At 44.6% G+C, this 9,000-nt stretch overlaps 1 protein-coding gene across 3 annotated transcripts in view; it reads right to left on the reverse strand.

Moving 5' to 3' along the window:
* CSE1L (chromosome segregation 1 like) overlaps nucleotides 1–8,623 on the reverse strand; it is a 44,927-nt gene extending 36,304 nt beyond the window's left edge. Inside the window, exons 1-3 of one of the 3 annotated variants that reach the window (XM_034640909.1) lie at nucleotides 8,469–8,592; nucleotides 6,451–6,514; nucleotides 5,923–6,161 (exon numbers count right to left, since the gene is read on the reverse strand). The gene's annotated coding sequence lies outside the window, so the exon portion shown is untranslated. Of the gene's footprint in view, nucleotides 1–5,922; nucleotides 6,162–6,450; nucleotides 6,515–8,468 lie in introns of all 3 variants that reach the window. The other 2 variants (XM_034640908.1, XM_002912989.4) reach the window with 2 other exon arrangements.
* Between the last annotated feature and the right edge of the window lie 377 nt (nucleotides 8,624–9,000).

Consider the following 9,000-nt stretch of genomic DNA (forward strand, 5'->3'; position numbering starts at 1 on the left):
CTTTAAGTTCAAGCCCCACATTGGGTATAGAGGTTACTTAAAAATAAAATCTTAAAAAAATTTTACACAGAAAAACTAAAAATACACTCCAAAATGTAAACAGCAGTAATGTCTATGTGATGAACTTTGGACATTTTTGTTCTTTTCATATTCTTCTAGATTCTCCTAATATCCTATAACCACCTATATGTATCACATTCGCAATCAGAAAGTTATTAATATTTTATTGTTTTATTTTTTTAAAGATTTTATTCATTTATTTGAGAGAGAGAGAGAGAGAGAGAGCAAGCACAAGCTGGAGGGGAGAGGCAGAGGGAGAGGCAGACTACCCGCTGAGCAGGGAGCCCGATGTGGGGCTCAATCCCAGAACCCTGGGATCATGACCCGAGCCGAAGGCAGATGCTTAACCGACTGAGCCACCCAGGCACCCCTTTTACTGTATTTTTTAAATGACTCTGTCAAAGGTAAATCCAGGCTCTCAAAGGAGCTTACATACTAGTTGGAAGACAAGACAAAACTGCTATGCCAGGGGCGCCTGGGTGGCACAGCGGTTAAGCGTCTGCCTTCGGCTCAGGGCGTGATTCTGGTGTTATGGGATCGAGCCCCACATCAGGCTCTTCTGCTATGAGCCTGCTTCTTCCTCTCCCACTCCCCCTGCTTGTGTTCTCTCTCTCGCTGGCTGTCTCTATCTCTGTCAAATAAATAAATAAAAGCTTTTAAAAAAAAAACTGCTATGCCAACTACAGACCTATAAGCCCTTTCCTGCAGTTTTGAAATCTAAAAGTCTAAAACTGGAAGTCTTTTTTTTTTTTTTTTTTCCTAACTAGGCTCCACGCTCAGCATGAAGCTCAATGCTGGGCTCCAACTCACAACCCTGAGCTGAAATCAAGACTCAACCGAACCACCCAGGTGTCCCTGAAAGGTTTTTTTGTTGTTTTCTAAAGTTTGTGACAAACTCATTTGGCAGCAAAACCTGGCCATAAGGCTATAAATAAAGTATCTCAAAAATTTGTTTTACTTAAGAAATACTAATGTGTTTGATTGCAGAGTGCTATCCCACACCCCACAGGAATGTTGCATAATCCACAGCATGTACATCCAAAAAGAAACCCTGAAACACATTTGTCCTCTGGAGTAGCGGTGCCAAATGAATCACAGACAGTAACTTAACTGCTAGGAAGTTAGTAAGAGAGTCACTTGGCCTACATTTGCATGTGGGCCAAGATTTCCAAGAGGCTGTCTTTAGCTAAACTTGAAGGATGCAGAGAACTGGAAAGGCAAAGTAGAATGAAGACCCATCTCATACAAGAAGCAGTGTGAGCAAAGAGACAGGAAGAGTACATAGTTCTTTGGAGAACAGAGGAACTGGAGGCTGAGATCAGATCACATAGGTTCCTCAAAACTGAGCTGAAGAGTTTCAGTATTTAATGTACAACAGGAAGTCACTGAAGGCTTTTTTTTTTTTTAAAGATTTTTTATTTATTTGACAGAGACAGAGACAGCCAGCGAGAGAGAGAACACAAGCAGGGGGAGTGGGAGAGGAAGAAGCAGGCTCATAGCAGAAGAACCTGATGTGGGGCTCGATCCCAGAACGCTGGGATCACGCCCTGAGCCGAAGGCAGACGCTTAACCGCTGTGCCACCCAGGCGTCCCACTGAAGGTTTTTTGAAAGGAGTCAAAACTTAATGAAAGTGGAATATATGAACTTTGGGCTGGCAATGGTTTCCAGAATGGAGTTGAGAAGAATAACTGAAGATGTGTTAGGACACTTTTTTTTTTTTAATGGGGGACCGGCACAAGGTCAGATGTTTTGTATGGTTTATATCATTTCATATAATAACCATTTTACATACAAGGGGACTCAAAGAGATTAACTAACTTGCCTCAAGTCACACATAGTTAATAAAAATCAGATTCAAATCAGCCTGACTCTGTAAGGTCTACTCTCTTCCTACTAACCAAGGCTATCTCTCGGGGGAAATAATGACAGGGGACTGAACTAGAGTAGAAATACTAGGAATAGTAATAGAAAGGACATCTTGGGGGGGTGGTGTCACCTAATGCTATCAACAGGGCTATAGGTAATGCTACACTTGTGCAGGATATCCCTCCACAGCCAGAAACTACAAGCTGGCTGGAGAATGATTTGTTTGAAACTATCTGTATTCTCCTTATAAGTCTTTTCCTTTAACTGGAAAACTTTTTTATCATAAAGGAAGCCAATATTCTTATTTAAGTAGACTCCACCACCTGTCTATTCACTTCCTTTGACCCAGTGCAAACCACTCAATGGCATGAATATCAAGTACCACCCAACCATACACATGATTTATTGAGAGGCTAGCCTTTCTGGGTTTTATATCAAAACTTAGGAAAATGCAGGGGCGCCTGCCTGGCTCAGTCAGTAGAGCATGTGATTCTTGATCTTATGGTTGTGAGTTCAAGCCTCATGCTAGATGTAGAGATTTCTTAAAAACAAAAATTTTTTTTAAGATTTTAAGATTTTTAAAAGATATTTAAGATGTTATTTTTAAGTAATCTCCAAACCCAATGTGGGGCTCAAACTCACAACCCTGAGATCAAAAGTTGTGTGCTCCTCTGACTGAGCCAGCCAAATGCCCCTTAAATATAAAATCTTAAAAAGAAAAAAAAAAAGTTTGGAAAATGCTACACATTATATTCTCCCTCTTTTGGAGATTCATTTTAAAGGCTTCAGGAACTCACACAGTAAATTATCAGTTTAATGTTACTTAATCCAGAGTTCCCCCCATTACTTTGCCACAGAACTACTTTATTATATAAAACTTTGGAAAGGGGCACCTGGGTGGCTCAGTTGGTTAAGCGTCTGCCTTTGGTTCAGGTCACGATCCCAGCTGGGGTCCTGGGATCAAGCCCTGCGTTGGGCTCCCTGCTCAGCGGGGGAGTCTGCTTCTCCGTCTCCCGCTGCGCCAGCTCATGTGCTCTCTCTCTCTTGCTCATTCTCTCCCCAAAAAATAAAATACTAAAAAATAAATACTAAATACTAAAAAATAAAACCAACTTTGGAAAGCAGTGATTTAATCAATTCATTTCCCATTCTCTTTTTGTGCTGAAATGCTCAATCTGTTATGAAATCACGAAAGTTTGCTGTTGCCAAGAAAAATCATTTACATCAGTGTATGTGAGCTAACAAACAACAACAAACTTATCTTTTTTTTGCCACACAAATTTGTTCTACCTTTTGAGATTTATGCAAGGCAGCATGTTAGAAACTGTGTATGTGTGTTGGGAGAATTACAGAGATTAACTGGATCTATTCCGTTGAGTTTTTTTTTTTTAATAATATCCTTTATTTATTTATTTTTTTAAGTAGGCTCCATGCCCAGCACAAGCCGAAGCAGGACTTGATCTCACAAGCCTGAGATCAAGATCTGATCCAAGATCAAGAGTCTGACGCTTAACTGAGCCATGCAGCAACCCCTATTCTACTGAGTTTAATACACTCCACAATAATTCTGCATTTCTCAAACTTTTTTTTTTTTAAAGATTTATTTATTCTAGGGAGAGAAAGAGCGCATGCACGCCTGAGAGCAGGGGATAGGGCAGAGGGAGAGGAAGAGAAAGAATCTTTAAGCAAGATTCCTCACTGAGCTCGGAGCCCCACATGGGCTCCATCCCAGGACCCTGAGATCATATAGAGAAGGAATCAAAAGCCAACCATTCAACCAACTGAGCCACCCCAGGCACCCAACTAACTTTCTTCATTATGTTCTTAAAGCATTATATATAATCTCAGCCGAAATCTCTTATGTTTCACATAATTATCTATATTAAAAATTCGAACTCTTGGGGTGCCTGGGTGGCTCAGTCGGTTAAGTGATCAACTTGTGATATCGTCTCAGGTCATGATTTCATGGGTTGTAAGATTGAGCCCCAAGTTGGGCTCCACAGCGGGGAGTTTGCTTGAGATTTTCTCCCTCTGCCCCTCTCCCCACATGTGTTAAATCTCTCTCATGCGTGCACTCTCTTTCTTTAAAAAAAAAAAATCCTAAAAAAAAAAGAATTCCAGACTCTTTACCATGGCAGAGTCCCCTGCAATCTGATACCTGTCAACCTCATTTACTTTCTTTTGGCTTCTTTTTGGCTCTAAGTTCAAGCCACAAAAGCCTTCCCTCTGTTGCGTGAACCAGCCAAGACAGTTCTCCATGCTGTAATAATGCTCTTCCTTCTCATCTGATATTGGGTACTGTTCAGCTGTCAGTCCACTGTCAACTCCCCAAAAGGGCCTTCCACCATTATCATCTACCTTATTCCCATTACGCTATTAACAGGAGTAACCATCATCTGAAATATCTTTGATATACTTGTTATCCTTCCTGTAAGCTCCTTAGGGCAGGGACTTTGTATGTCTTGTCTCTGTAAGCCCAGGACTTTACCATTGTCTGGCACACAGGAGATACTGAGTAAGCATTTGCTGAATGAACTAAAGGATGAGTCAATACGTCAGTCAACTAGCTAAACAGGAGTTCCCAAGGTGTATTAGAGACTATTCTTTGAGGATCTGTTATGAGGAGCCCCAACTTAACAGGGGAACTATTACATCTGTAAGATAAACAAATGACAACTTATCCACCATAATTAATTTCTGTTCATTCAAAAGTTTTTCAAGAAAGAAGTGAATCTGAAATCTGTCCTATATTACCGTCCATATATGCCAGCACTTATACTTTTGTTTCAGGGCTTTGCACTACTATTCTACCTGCCTGAACAGCTCTGCCTCTGGAGAGCTGAGTGGCTCACTGCCCACTTCATTCAGGTCTCTTTCCAAGGTCATCTCTTTTCAGAGATGCCTTCCTGGGCCACCCTATCTAAAAGAGCACCCATCTCAGTCACTCTTCATTCCCTTACTTGATTTTTCCAAGTTCCAAATTTCCAAATTTTACAAGGCATACTACTTTGCTTTCTTGTAGGGGCTTTGTGTTTTGTTCACTTCAATCTCCCTAGAGCTTTACAATAGTGATAGGTATCTACTACATATCTCTTGTGCTATTTTCAAATGTTGCACACCTTTGATTGATTTTTTTCCATCAAAAACATTCCATCATTTTACATGTCTGTTCTGGTCAATTGACTGTGAATACAGGAAGAGGTGGAGACAACTGATTCTAAGACCACATGATAGAATGATCCTAAAATGACAAAGTACTGAGACCCTAAAATGACCCTAAAATTCAGGTACTAAGCAGGACTGTTAAAAAAAAAAAAAAAAAAAAGTGGGGGCGCACAGGGATATATAAATATGCATGCAACAATCCCTGAAAGTCAAAATACTACACAGATCCTTGAGTTTAGTACTAATTAAGGAACTAAGTATTTGTTAACAAACCCTTTTTGTATCTCCTTAGTGATAATGTCTAAAAAACGAAATGGTAGGGGAGCCTGGGGTGACCAGTCGTTTAAGCGTTTACCTTTGACTCAGGTCATGATCTCAGGGTCCTGGGATCCAGCCCTGGGTAAGTCTCCCTGGTCAGGCTCCCTGCTCAGTGGGGGGGTCTGCTTCTCCCTCTCCCTCTGCCCCTCCCCCCACGTGCGTGTGATGCTCTCCCTCTCTTTTAAATAAATAAAATCTTTAAAAAAACATTGTAAGCTTAGCCCTGATTTGGGAAAGCATGACAAATCAGGTAATTTAGAGAATATTCCACAGGTATTCCCAATATATCGGCAAGATCAAGGTCTAATTAAGCGATCTAATTTGGCCGCAGGTGAAAGTACTATGACTCCTTAAAATATTAGCAATATGTAAATGTAAAACTGTTATTCATTTTAAAATATTCAAACTAGAAATGGGAAATTCACTATTTTGCCTTTATACGAGATACGTTACTATTTCCACAGATCTTTAGAAATCCCTACCAATTCAGTTAAAAAAGAAAACGCATGTACCACAATAAATCAGTGATGAGAGACTTATCTAAATTCCAAGTTCTTCTTGTTGAATGAACGGCTGGACCTAAGTCTAGCCTCTTCCCCCAGGCCCTCAGTTATGGATGAAGACTTTTGGAATAAAAACTTTGCTTTCCAAGGCCATCTCACAGACATCTGTGACATAAGCTGATCCAAGATCTGTGCCTTTTCCTTAGATATTTCCTCCACATTAGAGAACCATTCCTGAGTCCTTACATCTGGGGAAAGGGAAAGAGATCCAATGAATGAAAACTATCTGGCACACACATATCAAGAACATACCCCAACACCTCGATCCCCCCCCGCCCCACTTTCTGGAACAGACCACCATCATATCCAAACTGTACATTGTCTACAAAGCCCTGTATGATCTGTTCCCTGAATACCTCTTCTTTCTTCATACACTACTGTAGCAAGTTGGATTTTCCTCCAATATTCTAAATTTGTTCCCATCTTCAAGCCTTTGTACTTTCTATTCCCTCTGCCTGGAATGCTCTGTCCCCTTACCTTTCCATGCCTGATCTTAGCTCATATGTCCCCTCTCCAGAGAAGCCGCCTTCTTCTTCTTCTTCTTTTTTTTTAACAGATGGGGAGAGAGGGAGGGCGGGAGAGGGACAGACAGAGAGAGAAGGTGGGGAGGGACAAAGAGAGAATCCTAAACAAACTGTACACCCAGCACAGAGCACAACACGGGACTTGATCTCACAACCTTGAGATCATGACCTGAGCCGAAATCAAGGTGGACCCTTAACTGACTGAGCCACTCAGGTGCCCCCAGAGAGGCCTTCATCTGTCACATCGCTGTCACTTGTCACTATCTGAAATTATCTAATTCATTTATGTGTATTACTGTTTCTTTCTCCCATTAGCATATAAGCTCCCCAAGGGAAAGGACCTTGTCCATTTTTATTTCTTCACTGTATTCCCAGAGATTAAGTGGATGTTCTATAGTTATTAAATGAATGAATGAACAAATTAATTCCAAAGTTAAAGCACTGCTCTCAAACACATCCCATCCTGTATAGGAAACCTTCTGTCCCAGCCCCCAAGCAGCAGAAATCAAAGTAACCAGATGTGAAGAGAAAACTCCCTTGCATTGAAAGAAAGAAGTCGAAGTGTCTTGGAGGGATCAGGTGAATCAAGAGTCCCAGGAATTATGCAGAAAGTGGAAACACACACAGGTAAGAAAATTCAACTAAGGGGAGGGGGTTTAGGGGGAGGAGAAAAGAACACAGGTGGGATCCAGGAGTAAAAAGTCCCCCTTCTATGCCTCCAAGGAGTAACAACACTTGTGCATCTACCATGTAGTAAGCACTCATCACCAGAATATAGCAGTAAACAAGACAGGCAAGGTCCTTGCTCTTGAAGTTTACAACCCAGCAGCTGAGAAAGACAATTAACAACTCTAAGTAATTCTAGTTAATGATAAATGCTATTAAGTAAAAAGTTGAAAGAAGTCCTCAGAGAAGTTGATCAAAGAAGGTGTAAGGGGCATGAAACTTAAAGGACAGGGAGCCAGCCTTGCAAAGCTCTGATGCTGATAATTTCCAAGCAAACGAAAGGCACATCCAAACGCTCCACGGTGGGCACGAGCTTGGAACATTTAAGAAAACACAAAGTCAGCAGTATGGCTACAGTGGCTAAGAAGAGATGGGGAAGAGGCAGACAATAGTCACTTCGGGTGGGACTTTGTAAACCACGGTAATAACTCCCTGGATCCTCAACCCCACTTTGCGAATAAGGAAATGGGGAGACTCCGAGGGATGAAGCGACTAGCCCTAAAAAGCACTCCCATGGAGGCCAACTCTGGAGCGAACCCAGGCCTTCTAATTCCAAAGCTCATGCTCCGAACTACCACACTCTCGCGTCTCCCCCAAGAGCGGGACCCTACACTCCTGGGCAGGTGCATGGACTAGAACGTAATCCTCAAGCAACTCGGCAAAGGGATGCCCATTTACAGTTGGGGAAACTGAAGCACAGGGAGATTAAAGGTCCCCCTTCCAATGAGAACGTGAGTCCCGGGGACCGGGAAAGAGGCCACCTATGGACGGCGGCCGGCTCGGACCCCGCATCCCAGCCGGACAGGCCTCGCCGCGGCACTCCGCTCACGTTGCGGGTGGCCGGGCGCGACGAGGACGGACGCGCGGGCGCGACCAATGAGAGGCGGCCTTACCCAGCGGCCCGGCGGCGGCGCGACCAATCCGCGCGGCGCTGGGGGGGGGGGAAGGGGCGGGCACTCGGGCTACTCGCGTTAGGCCGCGCCTCGGGGGCCCTCGCCCCACACAGGCCCGAGGACCGCTGAGCTTGGGCCTGAGCCCCGGAACGCCGCGAGGTGAGGCGAGACCCGTCTGTGCAGGCAAAACCTCTCCCGAAGGCGCCGCCCGAAGCAGAGGCCCACATTCCGTTCTCGCCCAGAGGCGCGGTCCTTGCTTCCCAGCGCTCGGAAGTGTGAGGAGCGCCGCATCCCTCCCCCAGCGGGGTCCCAAGAGGCCACCCTGCCAGGCCGTGCACGCCCCGCGCCTCACCTCTTGGGGATACGGGAACGGAGAAGGGAATCTCAACGGCGAACTGTAGCCGGCACTACCCACCACTGCTGCCGCTCCGCCTCACATTCAAACCCCGGCAAAATGGCGCGGCGGCGAGGCTGCGGCCCGGGCGCATGCGTGAGCGGGGCAGAGGCGGGGGGCGGGGCCAGGAGCGCTCAGGCCCCACCCAAGCTCGAATGGCCAATCGCGACCGGCTCTGTGTTTGCGCTGACGTCACAAGCGACAAGGCCCTTTGGCTCAGACAGCGGCTTGGGGCGTCACAATCCCTCTATTCCTGAGAACCAACAGGAGTTCAGCGAGTGGCCGCTGGAGTGCGACCTAGCCTGATCTACGGCTGCAGTGAGGCATGTAGTAGGTCTTCTGTAACTGGAACGAGCTGCTCAAAGCCATGTCCATAGCCTTTCAGACCGAGGAGACCTTTCTGCCCCTCGCAGAGCGCAGGTTTTAGAGGGAGACGTGGTATACACGAAATCATTTGAGGTCTTGATAAGCGCTACAACAAGAAAATTTA

This window comes from Ailuropoda melanoleuca, chromosome 13 (assembly GCF_002007445.2).
Source record: "Ailuropoda melanoleuca isolate Jingjing chromosome 13, ASM200744v2, whole genome shotgun sequence".
In the NCBI taxonomy this organism is placed as follows: Eukaryota; Metazoa; Chordata; class Mammalia; order Carnivora; family Ursidae; genus Ailuropoda; species Ailuropoda melanoleuca.